Below are 17,013 nucleotides of genomic sequence, written 5' to 3' on the forward strand. Positions count from 1 at the left end.
AACTTGCCCTATTTTCATCCTTACCATGAAGCATGGTTTTAGTAGCTATCCAGAATGTGGGAAAACTTCATGGCATTACTAAATCTATGGTGTCAGACAGGGATAGGGTATTTATTAACAGCTTTTGGAAGCAGTTATTTAAGGCCCAAGAAACAAGTTTAGCTGTGAGCTTGGCTTATCACCCTGAAACTAATGGTCGGATTAAAGTGTTGACGACACTTGAGATGTAGTTAGTGAAATGAGCTAAAAAATGATTGCACTCACATCAATATTGGTTAGTGAATATAAAGTTACGCTTTTTCAAAAAAAATTAAATCTATTGTTTTTCTTTGTTCAAAGAATTATATTTTATATAATATATTAAATGAGTCAAATATAACACAATCTTATTTTATATAACCTATTATATTATAATATTTTAGATGATTATTCGGTTAGCACAACTTCAAATACAAAAATTTACATCAATCTATAAATAGAAAAATTTGCATAATGACTAATAGGTATTTTATAACTAATAAGTCTCTCAAAAACTAATTAATTTATTTAAATATTTAATTTTAACAAATATAAAAATTCCTAAACAGGACTTATGAACATGAAAAAGTAATAGAGATATCTATCTAAGACAATGCCAACACAAATTTTAAAGAAAAAGGAGGATGAACGCATATAAGAAGACTAAGTTCATCAACTAAAACAAATACAAAAATCAAACTACCAAATAAAAATGTCACTTTGTAAAACTCTAACATCCAAATTTTTTGTAATACAAATTATTTTAAATAAAACACCTTCCAAATTTAACTTTAGTTACATATTTAATTTAATTCTACAAAACATATTAATTTTTAATATTTATTATATACTATCATTAATTTACCGCTCCGCGCATCGTGCGGGTCTCATTCTAGTTTTATTATGTAAAAGGTGATACCAACTTCTTATACAATAAGTTTACCAGTTATGTGTTTCTCTTCTAATGATGCCACTTCAGCAATTTTGATGATTTAGCAAAACTTAAAAATCAACCAATCATTTTTTAGTAAAATAAAAAAAAATTATTGATTATTATTTATTAAAACATAAAGTACTAATTAAATACAATAAATATACATTAAAAAGTATCATAATAATAATAATTATAAAAATTTTAGTTACAATATTAAAATTCTACAACTTATACATATTAATAGTATATCTATCTTACCCTTTCAACCTCCAAGTAAGTTTAAATATGACATTTTCTTACTTAAAAATATTTAAATATATCATGATTATAAAATTAATTTATAATTTTATAATATATTTTTGGTATTTTTTATTCTTATTTATTTTTCTAAAGAAAAATAAGTTTAAATTTGCCACATCTTCTTACTAGATATATTCAAATATATCATAATTATAAAATTAATATATTATATTTTTGGTATTTCTCATTCTTATTATTTTTTTTAATTATTTGCAAGACAAATAACACCATATAAAAAGACAAAGTAGGACAATTAAAGCAAATAGAAGCAACAAATAAAGATGTAATTTTGTACAACTTTAATATAAAAGGCCAATGTCTTTTTTAAAAATAAATAAATTCAAATCTTTAAACTAATAAACTATATTTTAATTTATATTAAATAGAAGCAACAAATGAAGATGTAGTTTTATACAACTCTAATAAAAAAAGCCTATGTCTTTTTAAAAATAAATGAATTCAAAATTTTAAATTATTATTTATTTATTTATTTTTTATCAAAGATAGGAGACTCGAACCCGCGACCTCTTAATTGAGTATAGAAAGACTATGTCATTTGAGTTATAACTCATTGGCTCAAAATTTTAAATTAATAAACTATATTTTAAATCATTTATCTTATTTTTAGTTGAATAATTATATAAAATTATATACAAATTATTAAATAAATATTCTACAAAATAATTTTAATATAAATAATTCAAATTTAACATTAATTTATATATTATCTAATCAATCTTTAAATAATATAATACTTATTAAAATATGCTATATAGTATAATTAATTTATCTCTTCTTGTGATTCTCACTCTAGTTAACAATAAATTTATATATTTCACTCTTCAATTATGTTTTGAGTCTAGTGGAACTAATACCTAAAAAAGAGTCTCTTAACAAGAGCCCAACAATTAAAAAAATGCGTTATAAAGAGCTAGTTTTTGTAGTAATAGTTCTTTCAAGATCTTATAGCTCATTACATTGGTACTCTCATTGAGAGTCAACCATCTGGAAAGGACTACCTAGGGGTTTTGACCAGCAAAAGACCGAGTAAATTACCACTGAGTGAAGTGCCACAAAGTGGAGCGATTAGTATGTCATCTCTTAGAGAGGATGCTGCGTTATAAGTCTCGTGAGATCAATACCTAAAAAAAAATCCCATATCAAGGGACCAACACCTGCTAAAATAGATGCCTTATAAGACTTTGGACTCACCCGCCATGAACTAACTTTTGTGGTGATGGTTAAAGTCACCATCACCATAGATAGTTAGATACTAAAGCAATAGCCATGAATCCGTCTTCCTTAACTACTTTGCCATCTAAATGATATTAGTGCACAAAAACCTAAACAAAAAATCGACAATAGCTTGGATAAAAATACATTGTAGATCATTTTTTTTTTGTGTGTGTTGGGTTTGCAGAGAAGGGAATATATAATATCTATAAGTAGATGTATTTTTCATGATGTAAAAATCATCATACATGTGCAAATGATCATATTATATACAATGACACCCCAAAGGGCGGCTAAGTTATGTCAATCCCAAGATCTAGGGGCTCCCTTAAACTAAATAATGTACGAGCGTAATCATCTAACTTGATTGACATCCTTTGACCTCTCTCCATCATATGACGAGAAAATCTCTTCAGTGTTGCCCTTACGTGTTTAAGATAGAATTACTCAATAACTTCAATGCATTTGCCAAATGCCATCTAGACTATGAATGTCATGATTCGGCAACTTTGTCAATGATCATGTTAGCATATTTGCCAATGTTTGGTTCCGGTGACTGTTTAAGACTTCGAATGACAGGGAACAAAGGTGACGAACGAATGAACCGTCTGCAAAGTGGGTATGCACACATCTTTGTTAAGGAAAAGAGAGCAATCTTCATTGGAGATTCGGTTGCTAACTCATTCCTGCTTGGATTTAGGGCTGACACCGCGCAGTCAGAAATTAACTTCAACAGAGACTGCCCAGATTAAAAACCGTATGAGACATTTTACACATAAAATTATGAATGATAAATGCATCAAGATGCTAATCATTTTAATGAAAATAGTAGACATAGTAGCACTTGAATGCAGACCAATAAAACTCATTTCTTAATACTTTTTTTTGAAAGAAATGGCGCATGGGATAGGAATTGAAATTCAGAATTCCATGCTCAATTCTAGATGCCAGAAATGGAATTAAAAATTGGAATTTGCAAATGCATCTTATTGGAGTTTTTTATACCATTGTTTACAAAAAATATACACACACAGAGTTTATTTTCTCAAGCCCCAAAAAGAGAAAACTACTTTATTTTCTGTGGTGCATTTCCAGGTTTTATGAATTAAGCCAAAGATGAATCGCTCCTTAATTCATATCACAAAAATTTAGAAACAGTAATAAACTGCAGCAAGAACTTCACCTGAATCGCTCCTTTGGACACTATTTCTTCACAAAGCTTGTCAGAGTGTCGAACCAAATTGCTGAGTGCACCTGCTGCATTTACCTTAGTCTTGTCGTCCTCTGCCATCTGCAGTACATTAGCCAACTGAGGAATAGATCTTCTCAGCTCTTCATACAATGTATCATCGTGGTAAGCCGCATTTCCAATCTGTTTTCAGGTTGCAGAAAGCAAATCAAAAGGAATGTTAAAAAAAAAAAAAAGGGTGCACCAAATTTTGGTAAGAAACATGGAAAGATTTGAAATCTGCTCTAAAAACAAGTATAATTTTATGCCACGAACAACTGTTTCAAATTGATTTTATTGACAGGAACTATTAAATATCTGAAATGGAAATAGGTAAAGATAAATTCAAACAAAAAATATACTCTTTTATGGCAAAAAATCATTGATTTCTTAGGAGTGTCAACCATTAACGCCTCGAATGGGAAGAAGATATAAAAGTATTATCTTTTATAAATGTTCAAACTCTTAGTTTAGAAAATTTAGATTTTTGTTTTTTGCAAGTGATCATTATTAACAAATTCATATTGGCTATTGCTTTAAGTCATATGATTCCAAAGTTTTGATAAATTTGTGCAAATTTATTATATTCATTAATTTTATGAATTATATGAATAATGTTAAAACCTATTTTAAACATTTAAGATTTAATTATTTTAAAACAAAATATGTTAAATTACAAACACAATTAAGATATTATGTAACTTTAACAAAAATAATCATCTATTAACATCAACATAATCCACATTCTACAAATGGCTTAACTAAAATAGACTTCACATTATTACCACGATCTACAATCAGCTTAACACAATCTACGATTGGTTGGCACATACCACAGATCTACGTCTACTTATATTGTAAATTTTATTTATGTAGCACAAGATTATTGTAAGTCAAAATACTTCACCTCAAATAAAATAAATGCTAAAAACATGAGCATTATAACTGCTGGAGATATTGATAAAAACTTACTGCAAAGCAAGCAAACTTTCGTGTCCTTTTGTCAGGATCAGAGCACCTATCGATCAGGAGGCCAACAATTTGGTGCCTTGCCTAGAAATTCCAATTCAATATATTATCTGGAAAAGTACTATTCTTATGATAACAAATTCTGAAATTTGTGTTGATCAAACAGAATAATATTACTTTCTCTGTTTGGATAGAAACAAGTTTTTCTTGTGTGTCCATTATGACTACAGAAAAACCAATACTATATTACTTATTATTCATGATACTTACAAATGAACTGTAAAAATAGGCGCTATGACGACACATATTTCCAAGAGCACAACAAGCTTTGGCACGGAAATTGGGATCTTCATGTGAAAGAAAATCTTTTAAGAACTCCAAAATAGAAGCACCTTGGATACACTCATAGAATCGCTGGACACCACAAAGAGAAAGCAATAATAAATTTGTGAAGTATCAACGAGGGACATCCTAAAGCAATTAAGCAAAGAGAGATGAATAGACTATACACATCAAAAATAAAAAGCATAACCTGAGACATTGAATAGGGAGAACAAAAAGTCTTTCTTCAAAAGTATAGCGAAACCCAAGTAGCCTCTCACACTAAACCAAATTTGGATAACAAAAAAATACTTAAGAAATATATCCTGATTACAATTGAGAACGACAAATTAGAGGCAACAAAAATAAAACTTCTCATAGTTTCCTTACAAATTCAATAGCATGCAATCATATATCTATATCTTTCACTTTTTCTGTACTTAACTACATATACTTTGCCATACAATAAACCAAATAAAAACAAGGCACAAGGGACCAGACTTGGCATTTTGTAGTTGATAAAAGAACTTATAAGGAACAAAAACTAACCTTGTCCATGCGAGCAAGATCAGAAACTATCATTAGTGTGTCCAGTGTAACTTCTTTTGGGCCTGAACAATCAAATAACCTTCTCATCCTGTTTGGTTCCAAAAGTCCTTTACTCACAAGTTGAATTGCTAAAGGCCGGTGGAATACCATTTTGGCAAGGAAGGCAACAGGTCTGCCCAAGTCAGCCAACTCCATATGATCTAGGCATCGAAGGATAATAACAGGCACACCCACCTGAAAATTTAAAAGCAGTTAATATTTTCCAAGCATTTGACTAGAAATGAATATCTATTACTTCAAACAGTCACTAAAAGAAATTCAGCTTATGAGTTAAAGTATTAAGATAAATTTACATCCACAAGGATCTTAATGTATTTGTTCATGTCTTCTTGTATGGCCTTAACCATATCCTTGTCCTCCAAGCAGACTCTCTGACCAGGTGAACCAATGTTGAGTAGAAACCCACTGTTCACAGAAGCAGTGGCTGATGATGGCAGCCAGGGGCATTTTGCAGCACAACAAAAGGAAATGCTAAGAGATCTACTACTGCATTTATTAGTTCTCTTACTCCTGCTCGTCCTCCACCAGGTCCAATCCAGCCTTTTACTAACTTAATATGAACATCACATATCAAGCTGGTGATGAGCTTAATGTGTTCAGTTCTAATTAAAATATGGCGAAAAGTCAAAGCACTGCCTGAAAGACAGTGAGAGATCGAAGAAATAGTCCATACAACCCCAACTGGAGATAATCCAACTCTATCATTCAGGCACTCATTTCCATGTGCCTCATTTAAAACATCATTGCCTAATAAGCCAATAAGAAGAAGAGGGATACCACTTGCACAAAACTGCTGAACAGCTAATGGTCCTCCCCATTTCAGTCTGGAATCTAATAGACCAACAAATCCATCTCTTACCCCTTGCCAATATGAAAGCTTCCCACTTAGGTAGTCAGGATCCAATTCATTGTCATTCTTTTTGCAAGAAGAAATTTTAAGATGGTCACACAGAGCAAAAGTTCGAGGGATTAAAGGCATAGCAATGTCAGCTATTTGAGACTCAACTGAAGCCCCAGATTCAAGAAATAAAATGGACGCCAGAGCCAAAAATGCTGATGCAGTTTGAGAAGCTTTTGCCTTGTCATCTGAAGACATATGATGGGCTAGACATGATAGTCTAGCAAACTGCTTCTTATGTGAGGTAGTCAGCATAAAAATTGCTGAATTTCGTCCAGTTGACTTTAAGCATTGTGCAATTATTGCAAGAGTGAGACATGAATGACGAACCAAAGCAGAGGGATATGATAATTTGCACTGAATATTATTCGGTTCCCCACTCTGTGCATCTTTGTTAGCAGAGTTAATACATAATGACAAAACAGAGAATATCTCTGAAATAATAGTACCATCACCACCACCACTAACAAGAGTAGTCACCGGAAGGGTAGTAGGTAGACCACAAAGGAGAGCTGCAACAGTACCGCTGTGTATGCAGCACCTTGACAAAAGCTGAGAAAAAAAGCAATACAAAAATTAATTACTGTTGACCTATTATCTACAATTGCCATTTGCAAATAAGTTCTATCAGAACATGCACAAAGTACCTGGAGACTACAATTCATGGCAAACTCAATACGCTGGTGAAAACAATAGTAAACAGCAACTTGTACAGCTTTAGATCTCAAGTATGCTCTCGTTACTGCATCAACAATTTGGGCGGTATCTGTAACAGCCAAGGGACTTCGCCCATGATCCATAATTTGCTTCCTATTCAACGAATGATTCCACAAAGCGTTTATGGGAAACAAAGGGGAACTCTTTTTCATAAAGTATATATCCAGTGCATTAATAAAAGACCAGACAGCCCTGCATGCTTCAGTAGCAGCCCGTAGCATATTCGAAGAGCCTGAGATGAGACTCGAACCTGAAGTGGCTAAGCACAGACACAAATTGTCTACTAGACCAGATGTTTTAGCATGTTCTAAGACTCTACCAACAGTTTCATTATGTGTATCTGGATCCAAAATTTGAGATGATCTAAGCACCTTAACAACTCTAGATAGCATGACTGTAATGCACGCACTAGACTCAGACAGTACCCTTCCAGATGCTTCACTGCTTGAAGTTACAATCTGCAAAATATATTAATCACTGACATTATAGTAAGAAGGGAAAGAACAGACCATTACAGGATCTTTCCATCTAGCTTAATTCCATTTTCTTCTTTTATTCCAATTTAGGTCATTAGCATTGAATGAGGAAACATACATAAAATACTCCAGTTAGGTGAGGTTAAGTGGTTAGCTGTGTATTAGAATACCATAAAAATAAAAATATCCCACAGTATCCTACTGCACCGTATAAGTTTCCATATATCTAATTCTATTTGTTGCCTTCTTTAATTTACGAATTGTTTAGGTACATAAAATTACAGGTGGGAAATACAAGGAATCCTTCTAAACCAAAACTAATGAAAAAATGAGAGAAAATAAAGGAAAAAGCAAATGATGCAAAGTAATACACATTCCTCAGCATCCCATATAGTGAAACATTTAAAAGAAAACCAGAAACTTTGATCATAAAACAAAATGAATTGAGAGTGTCACTCAAGGCAAAGATATTATATTATAGCATAGATTGCAAATTGCCATTAAAGTTTACCCTTTTTTCTTCTTTTGGGTTGAATCATGTAATGAGGATTAGGAGTTTCAATCAACATAAAATCAGGGCTAATATTTTGTCTATTCAGTCACGGAACAGTACATCAAATCAATATCAGCTTCACGTTATTCATTAATTAAGGATATCTTAGTTCTCCCTGACCTGAAGCCCACAATTTAAACTTTGGAAAGAAGATTAAAATCTAATGTGAATTTACTACATAGAACTGGTACAACCAGACTACCTGAGAATAAATTTCAACAATTGCAACCCAGTGCCTGAAGTAAGAACTTGAAGTGCAAGCCCCATAGTTTTCTAGCAAACTTTTGTGATGGAGAAACCCTGCAAAATGTAAGACATTTGTAGTTTAACTAGCAACTTAAGTGAAGAAAACAGATTAACATCAAACCATGCACCAAACAACGGTGAATTAATAATAAAGGAACTTCATGTTTAATGTACTTACAAAGCTTCAAACACGTAACAAACAAAAATTCTAACACCAATTAAATGGGAACATTTGTGGACGGCAACTAATATTCTTGGTAAGTGCCCATGATACTTCTGTACTAAATAGAGTAGGAAACAGATACTCCCTTACAAGTCCAACTAAGTTGGCCCAATAAGTAATAACTAATTGTTCCAAATGAAAATCACTCACACATAGGGCTGGAAGCGAGTCAATCCGACTCGTGAACTTGCTCGAGCTCGACTTATTAACAGTTCAATAAGCTGAACTCATGAGCTTGTGAGCCAAGCTTGAGTCTGGATTTGAGCTTATATATTAAATGAGCCTAGCCTGACCTTGAGTAAGCTCATTTTGTTGGCTCATGAGTTGACTCGAACAACCATGTCAAACAACCATTTGTGGTGATCCAAGGAGTTTTTTAAATAGTTTGTAAGATATAAAGGAAACAGTCATAATGTGAAGAAATGGATAGATAAAGTGCTTCAATGCATACCTTTGCTATCAAGTCTACAAGTTCAGAGGATTTCACGCTTAGAACAGACCCAATGAATAGAAGAATTTCAGTTATAAGTTCATCCATTTTCCCACTAAGACTTAGCACACCAGCCGCAACAAGATTTGAAACAATCCTTAGTGATTGGTTTGCCTCAATGAGTACTTGATCACTATAATTCAAAACAATAAGTTAGATTTCAAGATGGAATATGTATGCAAAAGTTGAAAACCAAGAGATAGGACTATATCCATCACATTTCTATATACCATGACATTTCACAGATATGGATCCACATTTCAGTTTAACAAATTATTCCAGACATTAAAGCCAAATCAGTATTTAATAAGACTCATGATGATTCATGAAATGCATAGTAGCTGTAAACATGCAATGTGTATTTACCTGCAAATATTTTGAGATCCATTTGACCACTTTTTAAGTGGTAGAAGAATATGCCCCAAAGCTTCACTATCTGACCAATTATTTTTGCACCTTTGACTGTTCGAGAGTTATTTTCAAGTTGATCCAATCTTTGGCAACCTACACAAAAGTACATATTCTCAATCACAGATTAGAGGTGTCAACACAAAATCAAAAATATCAATTTCTACATTCATAGTGGACAATCCATTTCCCCAAAAACATAGAACAAACTGTAATTTGAATTCATTGTCTAAAGATGTCCGCATAAAGAGTAAGAAAATTCTTAAAAGCATAAAGCGGGTATATGGTTGCCTACAGTCGGAAAAAAGATGCAACAAGGATGATCTACCACTAGGGCAGCTGACTGGTATTTATTCACAAGTTATTCTCTCATTAATGAGTCATCTATATTTGCAATAAGTTGCACATGATCACAGTCAAGAACTTGTAGAAAGAAGGCTTTTCCAATCAGGATAGAATCAGTAATGGCAACAGATATATGTATCTATAAGTTCTCAGTCTAATTAACCACCTAGGCCTTAGGGTAATATGCCAGGATGATCTCCTCTCAAAGTCTGGCAAAGTCCATTTCACTTTCCAGCATATGTGGCATTCAACCCGCTCCATGACAATAATGCATACATGTTACCCCTCCTGACATGATATGGGGGCATACGAAACCACAATTATATGAACAAAATGCATAATAGATGGAGAAAAGCTGTATGCCTCAAATTTTTAAAAAGAATAAAAATAAAAATAAAAGGATGTAATAAAAATAAATTCCTGTTAGGGTACTCTTGTACGCTGAAGCTGTGTTTTATCAAAAAGGTAGAAGCTTATACTTAAGTATTTTTATCTGAAAAGCTGTTATCTGTAGTGGTTGTGCTATTTGTTATTTCCAAATTGGCCTCGAGTATCAAATATTAAAATTTTAAGTTACTCATACTGGATAAATTCAAAAGAACGTGAATAATAAATGTATTGAAAGCTTAACTGTTTTAGTTTTCTAATAATAACTTTCTACTAGAATTTATCTACTCTCTCTTCTATTCTTCCTTCTACTCTCTCTTCCATAATTCTATATTTCCTTTCTTATACTCTTATTATTCTGCTGTTATTGCCTAAACATAATATTGTGGTACCAAACTCTTACACTATAGGAATAGATCAAGTGCATTCAAAATTTTCAATATATACTGTGATGTTTTTGTTACAGTGTATAGAAGTAGCACTTTAACACATTTTTTGGTGTTGAAGAGTAATTAAACCTTTTTATTTGTGTTCACAAACAAATGATTTGATTATATCTTTAGAGTTCCTACATCTTCCTAAACTTTAACTTTTAGGCTACTCTCCCATTAATTTATCTTCTTTGCCCAAACAAATGTAGGTCTTTTCCACATATGATCATAAGTTATCATCTGATCGTCCATTAACAATGAGCATTATCCCAATTTTATTATGTATAATATCACCTAATCAGCTAATTCTGTGGTAAATCAATATGATTTACACACACAAAAAAAGGCATCTCAACCAAAAGGAATTTCAAAGTAAAATTAAACCTGAGTTTGTGAAAGATTACAAAACAATGGTAGTCACAAGAGGCAAAGAAATAGTTTCATAGAATAAACAGTGTATGAAATCAAAAAATTACCTGACTCTATTATAGCAGATTGATTTGAGATTCCAGGGGACTCATCAGGAACTAATGAATTCTCCTTGTCTGGTTTAGGGCTCTTTAACAGAGCTTTATTCTCAAGTGGAGAAGAATTATGCTCCAACAAACCAGACTTGGGATAGTTACAACCTGTGACAAATTAAACTAATAAGGAAGCAAAATAAATAGATAATTAAATAAAGGGAAAAATAAGTGAAGGCTAATGTAGTAGATACTTGGTAATACACACTACCAGTTTATATTACATTATTTTAACATATAATTTTGACTCGAAAAAATATGCGGTTTCTTATGTAAATTGTAATTAAGAGTGGATTTCAGTTTAGCAAGTGAAATATTGATGTATGACATTTAAATTAAAACATCCAACACCTATATACCAAAATCTAATTTATTTGTGAACTCAGTTGAAAAACCATTTCTTGTGCACTAATTAGTAAAGTGTCCACAATCAACTAACAGTTTAATTAGAAGCTTGACCTGTTGAATTTTGAATGGTCCTCCTTGCAGCATCACAGTCCCCAGGTGAGCCGGTAATCTCACACAATGCCTAAGACAAGTTCAGTGAATATTTTACTAAATTAACAAGGAACAACTTGCCCACTATGGAAATACCACTGAAATAAAGATGAATTAGGTACCCTGTCTTCAAGTTCATCAGAAGTCTCTTTAACAAATGGGTGTTCAAGAAGTGCAGGCCAAGTTAAACGACTTTCAGGTGCCTGCTCAGAATAATATTAGAAATCAAAGAATTTGTATGTTATTTTATGTATGTATATATATATACAGTGGATGAGGAATATTCACAAGTTAGCTACCTTGTTTAGCAGGCCCTTCAAAAAGCTTTTGAAACTGGGACTCATGCTCTCTGGATATTTAACTGGATCCTGGATTATTGAATGAGCAATTAATCCACATTTAATACAGCATACAAGAAATTGCATAACAAATTTAAAGTATTAGAGAAATGTACCTTGACAATGTGTCTGATGAGAGCATACACAGAATTGTGTAAAAAGGAGGTTGGCCAACATACAACTCATATCTGTTAGACACACAAAATACTGGCTTCAGCTTAAGGTGAATAGAAACGATAAGGATTGGAAATTGCTGCTCAACAATACAGGTTATCATAACCCACCTTTTTACATGCTGAAAAAGAGACTTAAAAAAGCTCAAAGAGAAATGTCACACTTTGAAAAAGGGAAAGTAAAACTGAACAAGAATTGCTAGATTGAAGCTAGAAATTTCTTCAAAATTAGAAATTAGAAAAATAGAAACATATGACAACTAGAAAGGACAAAAAAGATAATACAAAATATCCCTCTTGCTCAAACGAACAAGAAGAGAACTGACTACTTAAAATGAGTAATTTTGGTGAATCCATTGGCTATTTTGATGAGTATTTTCTAACAAATAGGTAATCAACTGGGCTAGCAAAAGAATGCAAAAGATAAAAGAATAACATGGACAAATGCATGGCAACCTTTTTCTCTTTTTAACTTTTAAGGATTGTGGATTTAATTTCCTGTGATATATCTTACAAAATAAAAATGACCAACTTAAATCATGCAGAGATATCTAACCTAATATCAAATATTATGTCAGATACTCAGATTCAAATGTAGCAAAAAATCTACACAAAGTAAAAGAATAATTAAATATGAAGTCTATTGTTTGCACCAGATCTTTAACTTACAATATAACACCGAGAGACCATAAATCAACAGTGTGGGTGTAAGGTTGTTCCCGTACAAGCTCTGGAGCCATGTATAGAGGAGTTCCTGTAACACTAAAACTGTTAAAAAAAACATGTAGATAGTACTGCAATCACTTTCTAGAACAAACAGCTATTTAACAACATAATCAGCTCTCATAAACCAAACCTTTTATGGATCGCAAGACAACTGTATTTGTGGACATTGCTCGTGCAAAACCAAAAATCGCATAGCTATCACAGATTCATGAGAAAAAGACAAATTAGGTTTGAGCCAACTGTACTTAATTATAGAAAATGAAGCCATAACATCAGAAGGTCAGAATAACAAATAGGTTAAATTCTAAGCAACTCCCTCTGTTTCAACCATTTTCAATTTTCATATATAAGTTCATTTTAGATCACATCAACCGACCCACCCCCACCCCAGCTGCCTTAAGAGAGAGAACTTCTAAGACTAAAATTAGACCACTTACAGGATTATGAGACATTAAATAAAACAGAATCTAACATGTTTTCAATAACCTGAACTTAGGGGTGTTTTAAGTTTTACATGTTAAACTTCATGTAAAGTTGAAAAATGGCTAAAACAAGAAGGTGGCTACTTGAAGGTTACAAATATATGCAGTCTATAAACAGTGTATGTTGCAGTTTTGTACTTATCAGAAAGATGAAAAATTCCATTTAATACTGCGCAAATTCTGCTGTAACAGGCAAGATGAAGATCATGATTAAATTCTGACTTGTGTTTCATCACAGGAACAAACATACAATCAGTCAACCAACCTTGACAACAGATCCAGCACCAATGAGAATATTCTGCGGCTTCATATCACGATGGATGATTCGGTTGGAATGCAAATAATGTAACGCTTTTACCTGCATAATCCAACCAAAAAACGTAATGCGGTTATTGGTCTTGTGAACCAAAACTCTTCATCCGGAAATCAATAAAATAAGGAAAGCAAGCAAGAAAGAAAGAAATAAAAAAAAATAAATATACAGAAAATACCAGTTGTTTTGCAATGCTTGAACTTGTTCTTCAGGAAGGCACTTATCATCCTCAAGAATCTCAAATAGCTCTCCCTGTAGTATAAAAAAACATAATCAGAATGACAATTTTCTAATCAATCATATTGGCTGGTTCCATTATTCAAGATTCAAGCGTCGTCATTTTTGAAAGGATAACATTAAAAGATATAATAATACTTCAGGTCCAGCGCTAGTTAAACATTGAACTGCAAAACATGAGAGAAAATACAGATGCTACTTGAGCAAATTCTGACAACACAAAACTCTGTGGACTTTCAAATGAATCAAGCATCTGATAAGTTTCATGCTTCAACTTTCTTAAGATCTGCAATCTCAAAATTCAGCAAAATATGTCTATAAGTAATTAGTAACAGCAGGAATATGCCAAGAAACAAACAATAACAAAATCTGTTCATGGATTTTTGTAATAGTTTCTTCCATATGTATCCCCAATACCTTAAGCTAGACCTCAGATATGCAGAACAGCAGTTTGAAATGGATGCACAGTATATACATTACTCAACTGAGTCTACATAATCATTGAGCAGAAACTGATATTAACTGCTATCAGATTCATGCATGCAACACATGCATCACATTTTACATTTATGGCTTGTTTGGATAATGCCACTAGGACTTCTTTTTAGCTTTGAGGAAATCAGAGTTTGCTCTAGTTGGCCTTTTAGCTTTTAAAGAGTGTCGTTATACCGAATTGCAAAATAAACAAAACTGGCAGTAGACAAAACAGGAACAAGAGCTTATGAGGATGCTTGCCAGTCTTTGGATACCAAAAAAGAGGAAGAGACATTGACAGGATAACATCTTTGGAATATTAAAATGAGAAGTTAGATTTAAACATTTTATACTTTCTCTCATGGAAAAACACATAACATTTGACATGATTAATGCCATCCCAATATGTGAAATTATTTTATCTTTTATTTATCAGAGTGGATGGAACAACAGTAATGAATAGCTTCTCTACTCTCATTCAACATGCTTGCTGCATAAGTTCACTCTTTCTGGCATAATATATAAGTAAATAGTAAATTAACATATTAATAGGAACTATTTTTAACAATTAAATATATATAATAGTAAAGTAATAAGAATATATGTGAAGCTAGTTAAAATAATAAATGTTTATTCTTAAGAATTCTTACATTCAAACAATAGCAAATTTGTTTTAACGAATATATTAGAAGGATATATTTTAAAAGGGGGATAAAAGAAAAAAAAAGTTGTCCACGCAATCACACTCCAAATTCTCTTTGATCCAATTACTTTCGATATTCATCGTACTATACAGTGAATCAAAAAATTCAAATAACGAAGAACATAAAGCCTTTGCATCCAACCTCAATTACTGCGAAACTGAATACCTTCAACATGAGTAGAAATAGGGTACAAATTACCTCGATTCTTGCTGAGGTTGTGGATATCATTTTGTTTACCGTCTTCATTATGAACTTCATCGCAACAGTCTAGTTCACCAAGAAACCAACGGAGAATTAGAGATGAAAAGAAGAGGGAAACCTTCTTTTTCTGTGAGATGAAGAAGAGAAATGGGAAGAGAGAATACCTGACCGGAATGTTTGCGCCTCCCTTTATAGACTTTCCCGAAGGAACCCTCGCCGACGAGCTCGATGACGGTAGTTCTCGACGGTCATTGTTGAATTGAATTTCGCCGAACCGAGTTTCAGCAGAGCGTGGATGAACAGAAAGGAAAAAATTTGAAAACGTTGCTGACCGTTGAGGGAGAGGAAGAGAGCAGAGCTAGTGGAGCAGAAGCAGAGGAGGGCAAGGGTCGAGAGGAGGCGACGGCGGAGCAGAAGCACAAGCACCAGAGAGGTGGCGGAGGCGTTAAGCACCAGATCGCAGTTTCTACTTCCTTTAAGTTCCCGTTTGGTTGTGGCTATTTTTTAATGAATTCTCTTTTAAATAAAATTTGTACGAGAGATATGAAAACGTTGATAAATAGCTGAGCGGGAAAAGTCGATTTGAAATTTGAAAAAAATAAATAAATACACATTTCATCCCAATAGATTTTCTTAAAATTATGTTACAAAAAGATTTTTAACAGATATTATCTTGAATGATTTTTTTTTTTTGGTGACTATCTTGAATGATTTAAATGCGATAAAAATAGTTAATAAATATTATATTTTTTATAAATGACCAAAAACTTTTGTATTTAGTAAACAACTTATTTATTTGCTTTGAATAAAATGAATACTAAATATTTAGTCTAGATATTCACGTATATTCTAAGCAAAATAAATTAGCCAGACACTCTTTACTCTTGATCGAAAGAGATACTATTAAAATAAAGAGCTTTTGATTGTTGAAATTAACTTTTAGAGTGAAGTATCAACCCGACCCCTGTCCATTTTCAAGAAATAACAACGCGACCCTCAAAATAAAATCGATCCAGTTCGGTTTCTGTCCCCGATTTTCGTCACACAAGGCGGTCCCCATGCGTTTTTCTCCGCCGAGACATGACGAAAAACGCTGAGCTGGCTCGTTCGGTGCGTGACCTGTCATATGAGGTGGATGATGTGTTCAGTCAGTGTTGAGATGGACAGGGGCTAATTTGTCCTACCCAGTCACCATATAAACGACGTCGTTTGAGTGGGAAGCAAAGTTTCAGTTGCTTTTGAAAAGGTGGGTTTCCATGAAACCCCTTCCCCTAGCCTTCACATTTAGAAGAAAACCCTAACAGAGCCATGAGCAGCAGCAACGAACCACCGTCGAGTTCTATTGGTGGGAGTGGAAGAGAAGTTTTTAAAGATGAAGGCAGAAGTCCTATAAGTGTATCTGTAGGAAGTGTTGTTGCACCGAATAAGAAGAAGTTCATTGCTCCACGATGTCGGTGTGGGACGCATGCTATTTTGTTTCTCTCTTCAACAGAGCTGAACCCTAACCGGTTATTTTTTGGATGTCCACACTTCAAGGTAATCTGAAATTTAATTTAAGTT

The 17,013-nt window shown here is 32.9% G+C and overlaps 1 pseudogene; it reads right to left on the reverse strand.

Annotated features, from left to right (window-relative positions):
* Positions 1-2,604: 2,604 nt before the first annotated feature.
* On the reverse strand, positions 2,605-15,510 carry LOC112740502 (serine/threonine-protein kinase TIO-like; annotated as a pseudogene).
* Positions 15,511-17,013: the final 1,503 nt, after the last annotated feature.

This window comes from Arachis hypogaea, chromosome 14, assembly GCF_003086295.3.
Source record: "Arachis hypogaea cultivar Tifrunner chromosome 14, arahy.Tifrunner.gnm2.J5K5, whole genome shotgun sequence".
NCBI lineage: Eukaryota > Viridiplantae > Streptophyta > Magnoliopsida > Fabales > Fabaceae > Arachis > Arachis hypogaea.